We start from the raw sequence: 9,142 nt of genomic DNA, 5'->3' as shown, positions 1-9,142 counted from the left end.
GAAAATTATTGGAAATTAGCTTTTAGCTTTTGGCATCAAGCAAAAGAAAGGATTTGGATTTGTATCCAACAACATTTGAGGTTGAAATTAGGGGGGAGTGTTGGAATGTGTGATTTCCCCTCAAATGAAATATAAAGGCATAATAGATGATTCTAGAAATTTCAAGAGGATTACTAAATAGGGTTAGGTTATAGAAGACATTTATGTTTAGATAATTTTAGAAAATTCTATTTGTCTTATGTTGGCTAATACCACTTATAAAAACCTAGGACAACTCTGATACACCTTGTGAAAGGTGGATGGACAAAATAAACTAAAATGGAAAAATATTCCATCTGTTGTTACACTAATATATTTCATTAACCCTTTTGTCCATTGAAATCAAAGAGATTAAACACACTTTATCCTTTTTCAACAACTCACTATTGTATCCTTTCAAGATTTATTTATGAACTTCTTCAAAGCTTTTGTCACAAATAAATATTTACCCTTTTTAGAAATTAATACACATGAAACTTCCTTCATTCATTTTCTGCAAACTAGTATAATAACACATCTGAAACAAATTGAGTCACGCATTTTCCTCTTCATAAAATTATAACTATAAAAAACCATTCATTTTCAGCCTTATCTACATTTCCATTTGCTATCGTTACTTCTCAAGACAAAATATTAACAAAGCTTCACACAAGCTCAAATCTTACCAGCATTTTTCAGCCACTGACTTTGTAGTCTTCAACTCTTTAGGATTTGACCCTTGTGCTCTGAAATCTTTATCTTTCCATGATCTTTAACCTTGGGCTTTGATACCACTTTGATGGGTGGGCAGAGACATACAAAAATAAGAACACACAGAATACAATGTGCTACAGCACAATAAAAATATATTGTATTCAATTCACCCTTATAGGCAAGTGTACAATATTCTAAAGAGATCTAACATTAGCGGACAAGACAAAATATCTACGAACTTTTGGAAAATACTACAGCTGACTCAAATTTCTGAAAAATACTTAAGCCAACACAACCTAAACCTAAACCTAATAATCTAAAAACAATTACTATTTTTAATACTACATTTGTTCTTATAGTATATTATCCACACAAGATACGAACCCCAAAAATATTGTAAAATGTGAATTCTTTTTATATGCATTTAAAACCCTTTGGTAGAATTTGGAATTTTTAACTGCACGTAATATTGAGTACTTGGTTCACATTATCATTTTCTACCCTAACTCCATTGTGGCATTCTAATACAATATTCTTATTTATGCTGGTAAAAATCAATAGGAAAGGGAAAGCGAAGAGGTGGATTATTAGTTAACAGAATTGCAGATTCTATTGGTATGTTTCTACATGGCATTTAGTTAGTGTAATTTCCCCTCTCACTATATTAGCTAAATTACTTGAATTTCACACTCTTATGTTATCTAATATAATAGCTTATGATGGAAGGTTGATCGATATTACCTGTGTTGTTTCCTTCTCAAAATTATATTCTTCTAAATATTGGATGACTATATGAATGAGTTGTAGAAGGGTATTAACTTGGTAGCTCTCTAATCCTTACCTGGTATTATAAACTTTTATATATTCTCTTTCTTTGAAGATATAGTGAACAAATAGATAAATCAAATCATTGTTGTTTTTGACCTTTTGAGTATGTACTTCTGTTACCACCTCAGTGTGTACTGAGAGTGATACAATTATATCTACCATCATGTATTCTATTCTATTTATTGTTGATGATATGTCCCACTTTTTGATGTTTCAGTATAAGTATTTTAGGTCAATCCGTGATGATAAAATCTCGTAAGTTTTTTATCTCTACAACTACCAATATCTTTGTTCCACTATTCTATTGGATGGTAACATTACCAGATTCTTTGATGATGAACCCTTTTACTTGTCATTTCACATATTGGATTATATTTTTTTTGTCTTCACTATTTCCTGTAGCCAATATGTTGGACGACGAATCTTTATATTGGTTTATGATAGTAATTATTAGTTTTATCGTAAGCATAACTCTATCTTATCGCTAATGACGATATCCCTAAGTTGAGTTATAGCCTTGTGTTGAGATGTTTTCTATGTAAATGATGACTGGGATAAGTATGATGTCAGCGGTTCTATTATGATTCATTTTGACTTTAACCCTCTTCATATACGATGGAAGTTAATTGAATAATCTTTCTAATCTTTGTCGTCAAACCTGCTGATGACCTTCCACTCACAATACATGCTCTATACTCTTCCTTCATTTTATATGTTGCCTGTATCTCTATGTTCATTTATATATTTCGTTGAACATATATCTATTCCTAATTATGATTAAAATATGTGTGTTCTTCTCTCCAGTCAATGTTCTTATCTAGATATGGCTATGGCTTTGAGTGTTTGTAGCTAGTTTACTCACGCAGTTCAATATTGAATGTAACATATGTATTCTTCACAATGTCCACTTCATTTTGGGCTTTTTATTCTCCTTATGCATGACGCCCTTTTCTTTCTCAACATTTTGAGTAGTTGAATGCATGTAGGGAATGAAAGATATATATTTTTCGATACGATTCTAAGTCCTTATTAATGTAATCTCTTGGTATACTTATGACCCTATGTATTGGTAGTTCTTTCTATTGATTTGGGGTCTAAGAATTCTAAAATTTATTATAAGGAAATAGTTTTTGACAACACTATTCTTATCTTTTGCTAATTAGAGTTGTATAAATGCTAATTGTATATCTTCTATATTATATAATTTTTTCTACATTATTGCTAGACTTTTTTTTGATCAATAGATCTTTCCTATTAATTACATATTAAAAATACATATATACAAAAAAGGGGCCACTATCGACAGACAATCAGATGAGACAACTATCCATCAAAAAATACTTTAATAAAATAAATAAAGCCCTTAGGCTGCAAGCTAGTCGAGGCAAAGTCTTTATTATCGGAATCCCAGAATTTTGTGGGTTTGGTAGATGGTTTAGGAAGAGCCCAACCATCAGCAAAGGTGTTAGTAGCATCATCTGTCACTTTCACTCCCTCTGACTTGCGTAGAGAAATAGCTAAATCCAGATAAGGGAAACACCATTTAGGGTCTTTGTGTACAGAAGGTCAGTGTGCATCAAGGGTAGCAAGAAGAGCCACTAGGGACCAACCCAAACCCATCCTTTATGGAGGCGAGGCCAAGAAGACTGCAACATGGGAGTATGTGAGTGTCGTGTTGAACTATTTTGGCCTCTCCCATTGACTTCAAGGAGCACGATCACCAGAAAAGATATATGGTGGTACACTAGAAGGATCGTACAAGGGGCATTACCCAATGATTAGCAAACATAATATTGCCAAACTTTGAAAGTATTGTCTGCTGTGATTAACAAATTCCTAAAATCTTAGTATTGTAGACCTATAGATTTTTCTTCCCCTTTTGTCGGAATGAGTTTGAATGCCGTATAAGATGAAAAGGTTTCCTTTTAGAGACACTTCTCCTTATCGAACAATTAAATAATTCAATATAGCAATAATCAAATAGAGTTGATTTGTTATTTACTACTAGGATGTTATGTTTATCGATCCCCTCAAATTGACACATCAGTTATATATATACTAATTTGTATTGAGTTTGGGGCATCTATAGTTGGATGTTGGAGATTGATTATAGATCTCCATGGTTCAATTTAAAGGTTTAGTTATTATTGGTGTAACTATTGGATTCGTTTGATCGAATATTAGTTTGAAGGCACCAATCAGATTTGCAAATTTTTTAAGTCTACTTGTATTAACCAGTGTTTGATAATTTTAACATATTTGTAAAATTTAAAAAATACTATATATTGAAAATCTTATTCACTATGAGGGAAAAGGAAATGAAAAAATAATTTTTGTTTGAAAAAATTCAATAAAATTGTAAAGATACAAACATGACCACTTCTCATTAATTGTCTTGCAGTACTGCAGTATGTCATTAATGTAATTACTGGATACAAATATTAAATTTAATAATAATAATAACCATCGCAATTGAGGAGTTCTTTCTATTCTCATTACAGGCATTTGGTCTTTGTCAATGGTGTTTTCAGGGTGACTACCAGCAGAACGAAGCAGTGAAAGGGATAGTGCCATTCTTCTAGTGTTGTTGGATTTGTTGTTGTGGCTCAAACAGTAGAATTTGTGAGTGATAATTGACACTAATGATTTCTCTTGTTCCTTTATAGCTGTGTCTGTTGGAATAAGTCATAGTTTGTTGCACCAAATCTGCTATTCTATTTAACAGTTGACTGCTGCTCCCTATTCTCTAGCCATCAGTTTTGTAGGACTGTAGTTAACTCCACCACAGGTATGCACAATTGAATTTGTCTCCAAACACATGGAAAGGTTGTTAAGTGAAGTGTTAGTGCTATCACATTAGATGATCCACATGTAAGCTCTAAACAGCTGGAAGTCCTCTATTTATAGAGGTTATGTAATTAGTTGTTTGTGGGCAGCTAGATCAATATGAATATTGAAAGTTATATTTTCTTGTGATCTTCTGTCACCATGTTTTTTCTTTTTAGTTTTAATTTTCAATATGGTATCAGAGCCTAGTTTAGCCAGGTTCAGCTGGAGATTCATTTAGAAGTTCAGCTAGAAATATTGCTAGAGGATTTTGTTGAAGGAAAATATATTGCTGGAAATGTGGTTTTGCAGATTGGAAGATTGCAGTCAAGAATGCTCTAAGAGAGAAGGCTTTATGGAGGTTAGTAAATAAAAAAATTGGGGAACCTCACCAAACTGATAGAGAAAAGGAGTTGTGGAAATGCAAGTTGGAGCAAGCTAGAGAAGATATGTTATTGTCAAATGAAAAGAAAGGCAGATCATTGAAGTCAATGTTTGCAATATGAAGATCACAATAGTGATGGTTGTAGCAAGAGGTGTACTATCGGTTGTACCCAACACTTCAAAAGTTTTTACTATATTAATGAACCATGTATCTGAAAAATATTCCTAGAGAACTAGCGAGCACAGCGGCTAGGTACCCATGTGACTCAGTAGATGAATTATTTTTCATATGGACTCAATATTAGTATGCTAGAGAAAAGTTTAGAGTTGGTTTATCTATCATTGGATCAATGGTTTTGTGAAGTTTGAAGGGTTTGTGGTAATCCAAAACCATTTGTTTAGGTAAATCTATTGAAGGGTTTGTGGTAATCCGAAACCATTTATTTAGATGAAAAATCTAAAAGTCTTGAAGGGTTTGTGGTAATCCAAAACCATTTGTTTAGGTGAAAAACCTAAAAGTCTTGAAGGGTTTGTGGTAAACCAAAACCACTTGTTTGGGTGAAAGATCCTTAAGCATTTTTTTCCGAAGAGTTTGTGGTAAGCTAAAACCACTCAACAAGAAAAATGAATTTTCCATAGTGATAGTGATAGAGGAAACTAAAAATTTCTATGTTGTAAATGGGTACCTCAAAAGGCTTAATGCTGGGACCTATCATGTTTAAATTTCTTATTGTAATTTTTCCCACTGAAAGAGTCTTTAGTGGTAGAAATTAAGGGAAGATGTTGGAATAAGTCATAGTTTGTTGCACCAAATCTGCTATTCTGTTTAACAGTTGACTGTTGCTCCCTATTCTCTAGCCATCAGTTTTGTAGGACTGTAGTTAACTCCACCACAGGTATGCACAATTGAATTTGTCTCCAAACACATGGCAAGGTTGTTAAGTGAAGTGTTAGTGCTGTCACATTAGATGATCCACATGTAAGCTCTAAACAGTTGGAAGTCCTCTATTTATAGAGGTTCTGTAATTGGTTGTTTGTGGGCAGCTAGATCAATATGAATATTGAAAGTTATATTTTCTTGTGATCTGCTGTCACCATGTTTTTTCTTTTTAGTTTTAATTTTCAATAGTGTCAGCATTTCTTCTCCATTTCAAATTTTCAGAGTATATATTTGTCTTTCCATTGATGCATTAGCCGTTCACGGATGTTGCAAATATTCCTACCCATATCCTTGCAATTGGATAGCTCGATCATTTCTTAAAACTGCAAAAGTGATGGCTTCATATTTGGGGATTTACCATTTGCTTATGCTGATAAAAATGTTTTCTCCTCAACAATTTCTATTTCAAATTTTGTGCTTTTCCAAATAAATATGTTGGGGAAATATTAATCAAATCTTCTGCAGGAGCTAGCCATTCCCCCTCCATTTAAGTGCCTGCTATTAGCATTTTTCATGCCTGGAGATATTCTTCTTCCTTCCACGCAATCACGCCATGCTTATCTAGATACAAATAGTATGCGTACATTTGAGCAGCACAATTTGTGGCACCGACTTTTTTGGGATGACTTCTGTGAGAAATATCAATCAAAATCAAACTTAAACTCACAACCCTAACCCTAAAAACTTTTCTCGGCACTTAAAAGTTGCTCGGCACATGAAGGTGCCGAGTGCCAGTTTTACTCGGCACTTGATGGTGCCGAGTGGCAGGTTGATCGGCACTTGAAGAAAAGTGCTCGGCACAGGAAGGTGCCGAGTGCCAGATTTACTTGGCACTTGCTCGGCACTTGATGGTGCCGAGTGACAGGCAACAGGTGCCAAGTGAACTCGGCACAAAGAGGAGCTCGGTAGCAATAGATGCCGAGTATGCTTGGCTCCAAAAGAAATGCTTGGCAACAATAGATGCCAAGTGAGCTCGGCTCCAACTGAGAAATTATAACTTAAGAGATTTCAACGTGAATGCTTTCACCATTAAAACCAGAGAGCCAAAGCTTTAAGCTTTCAAACAAATTACTCAAATGCAACATACAAGAGAAGATCAATAAATTCAAGTATGCCTACTTTCTTTTCTATTCAACTGAGATTTAAACTATTACAAAATCTGGGAGCATTCGGCTTCAACCAAAAAACCCTAAAAAGTTAAAACTTCAAGCTTTCAATAAACTTTAAACTTTAAACCTTAAACTTAGAGCTCTAATGGCTGCATACAATGGTGCCTAGAGCAATCACTGCTTCTACAGGGTGAATCTAACAATGACAAACTTACAGAGTGAACAAAGGGAAGCACGTGCAACTGCAGGCACTTACTTCTTTCCTTCTTCCTTCTCTGCTCAGCTCTGCAACTTCTCTCTGATCTGCTTGATCTGCACTCTACTAAATGAATGAATGTTGAAACATTCCTTTTGTCACATTGTTCCTTTCCCTCTCCACGTTCAAATTCAAAATCTCACCTACCAAAAATGAATGCCTACTGTTCATGGATGCCTGCGGTGGCCTGACAGGGTAGATGGGCGTGGGGCTCAAGGACAATCTACAGGCGTTGACGTTTAATTTCCAACATCTTCCTCTCAGCACTAAGTTGCAGCACAAACAAAACCCCCTTCCCTCATCTGTACAAAATGCCCATTCCATGGGCAGAAGAAGGGTCTATAATGGCCAATTTTTGGTGAGCAATTAAGGCATTTTTATTCTGGTACTGTCCACTCCAGTCGGGGCCTCTACGCGTCAGCCTGCACTAAAACAAAACAAAACGAAACAAAATTTTAGTTTACTTCCCCACCAAAACTCCGAGCCCTACTATCTACCTCAAAATTCATCATTTAAACGCATCTCGAGCATAAAAAATACACTATCTTATCTATAATGGATGTGTCCTGTGTCATATTGCCTACCAAATTTCCAAACTACGTTGAGAAGAAAGATAAAACGGACAAACATTTGGCAGCCAAGGAATTCGCTGATTCAGCATCTCAATTTGTCTCTTTAAGAAGCGTAGGATTGAGTGGGCTGCACAGAAAGCAATCAACTTTCTAATTTCTATTTTAAAATAGAAATAATTTCGTGGTCAAGATATGCTTAGTTGTACTACTAACGTATTCATTTATTATATCCTCTAACCTGATCCAGACAGCATGGATACATGTAATTGCACAATGTATATAATTTAAAAAAACCATATATGCATGCCCTAGCCCATAGTCATATGTTCGTTCTCTTCGCTCCCTTCAACTCCATCTGTTGATTGTGATCCATTCTTTCTACAAATCGTACAACAGTTTGCCAAACAAATAGAATGTAAATCATTTTTATCGACAGTCAGGGGATTTGATTGCACAAAAATAAATATAACTCCACCCTGAATGTCCTGTCCACCCACCCTCAAAATCCATAATTTCTACCACCGAATACACAGATAGTGAAGGTATATGTTGAAACAACATAATCCAATGACACTTATACCTGTCGGTATAACGAAACAATAATTGTATTCGTACCTCCCTTGCTACAGAGATTTTGTAGGTTGATCAATTTTGTTGTAATTTTGCATTAAAAATGGTTACTATAAGACTGAATTTTCTATTATCATGGATTTACCTATGAGCTTCTTCACACTTGCTATGTTAACTTCAAGTCACAGAGACAGACACTTGATGCAGACGATTGCAAGTAGCAAAGTTATTGAACATTTTGTATGTCTCTTTGCAGAGTTAATTATATGGATTTATTATTATCTATTATTATATTTGATCAGATTTGGAGTAGGACATGTCATTATCTTTGAATTAATAGGAAGATATTAGTATGAATTTGTGTTGGTAAAGGCTCTGATTGAGTTCCTTTGTTCAGGTGGTAGAATGCTCTTCTTTAGAGCTCTTTTTTCAAAAGAGCAGTTGCAGAGGTTCGATGGGAACTCAAAGATTTTTGTGACACTAAAAAATGTGGCCTTATAATGTTTGATACCAGGTCACTTAAAATTTCCATTGGACGAACTGCCTATGGCAATCCTTGGAGGTTGTTGGGGGATTACTTGGTAGCCTTTTTAATTACCTTAAGATCTTGACAATTTTAATCCTCATTAAAGAGTATGTGATTCTCCTCTTCTTTTATTCTAGTCAAGATGGATAATATGATTTCCAATAAAATCTTTGGGGTCACTGAATCTTGCGCAGAATTTTATTGCTCTACGGATAAAAGCATACAAGTACATAGACAAAAACCCAATGCCCACTATTCAGAAAACTCAAAACACTTGATGTTTGCTTAGAAAGAATATCAAGTGTCCAGCTAAGAATCCATCGAATGGATCTCTCCACAATTTTAATAGAGGTAGACGCTTTCCAAGAGAAGTAACATTTTTAACTGCAAGAAAATGTC

At 34.6% G+C, this 9,142-nt stretch overlaps 1 long non-coding RNA gene across 1 annotated transcript; it reads left to right on the top strand.

Annotated features, from left to right (window-relative positions):
- The first annotated feature begins 1,224 nt into the window (after positions 1-1,224).
- On the top strand, positions 1,225-8,910 carry LOC149533966 (uncharacterized). Its single transcript, XR_016357926.1, has 2 exons — positions 1,225-1,347; positions 8,615-8,910. It is a non-coding gene; the product is annotated as an uncharacterized LOC149533966 (long non-coding RNA).
- The last annotated feature ends 232 nt before the right edge of the window (positions 8,911-9,142 follow it).

The sequence above is a fragment of the Cupressus sempervirens genome, chromosome 10 (assembly GCF_028749045.1).
Source record: "Cupressus sempervirens isolate cs-2001-9-10 chromosome 10, ASM2874904v1, whole genome shotgun sequence".
NCBI classification, from domain to species: Eukaryota; Viridiplantae; Streptophyta; class Pinopsida; order Cupressales; family Cupressaceae; genus Cupressus; species Cupressus sempervirens.
This window is presented reverse-complemented; position numbering and strand designations above follow the sequence as displayed.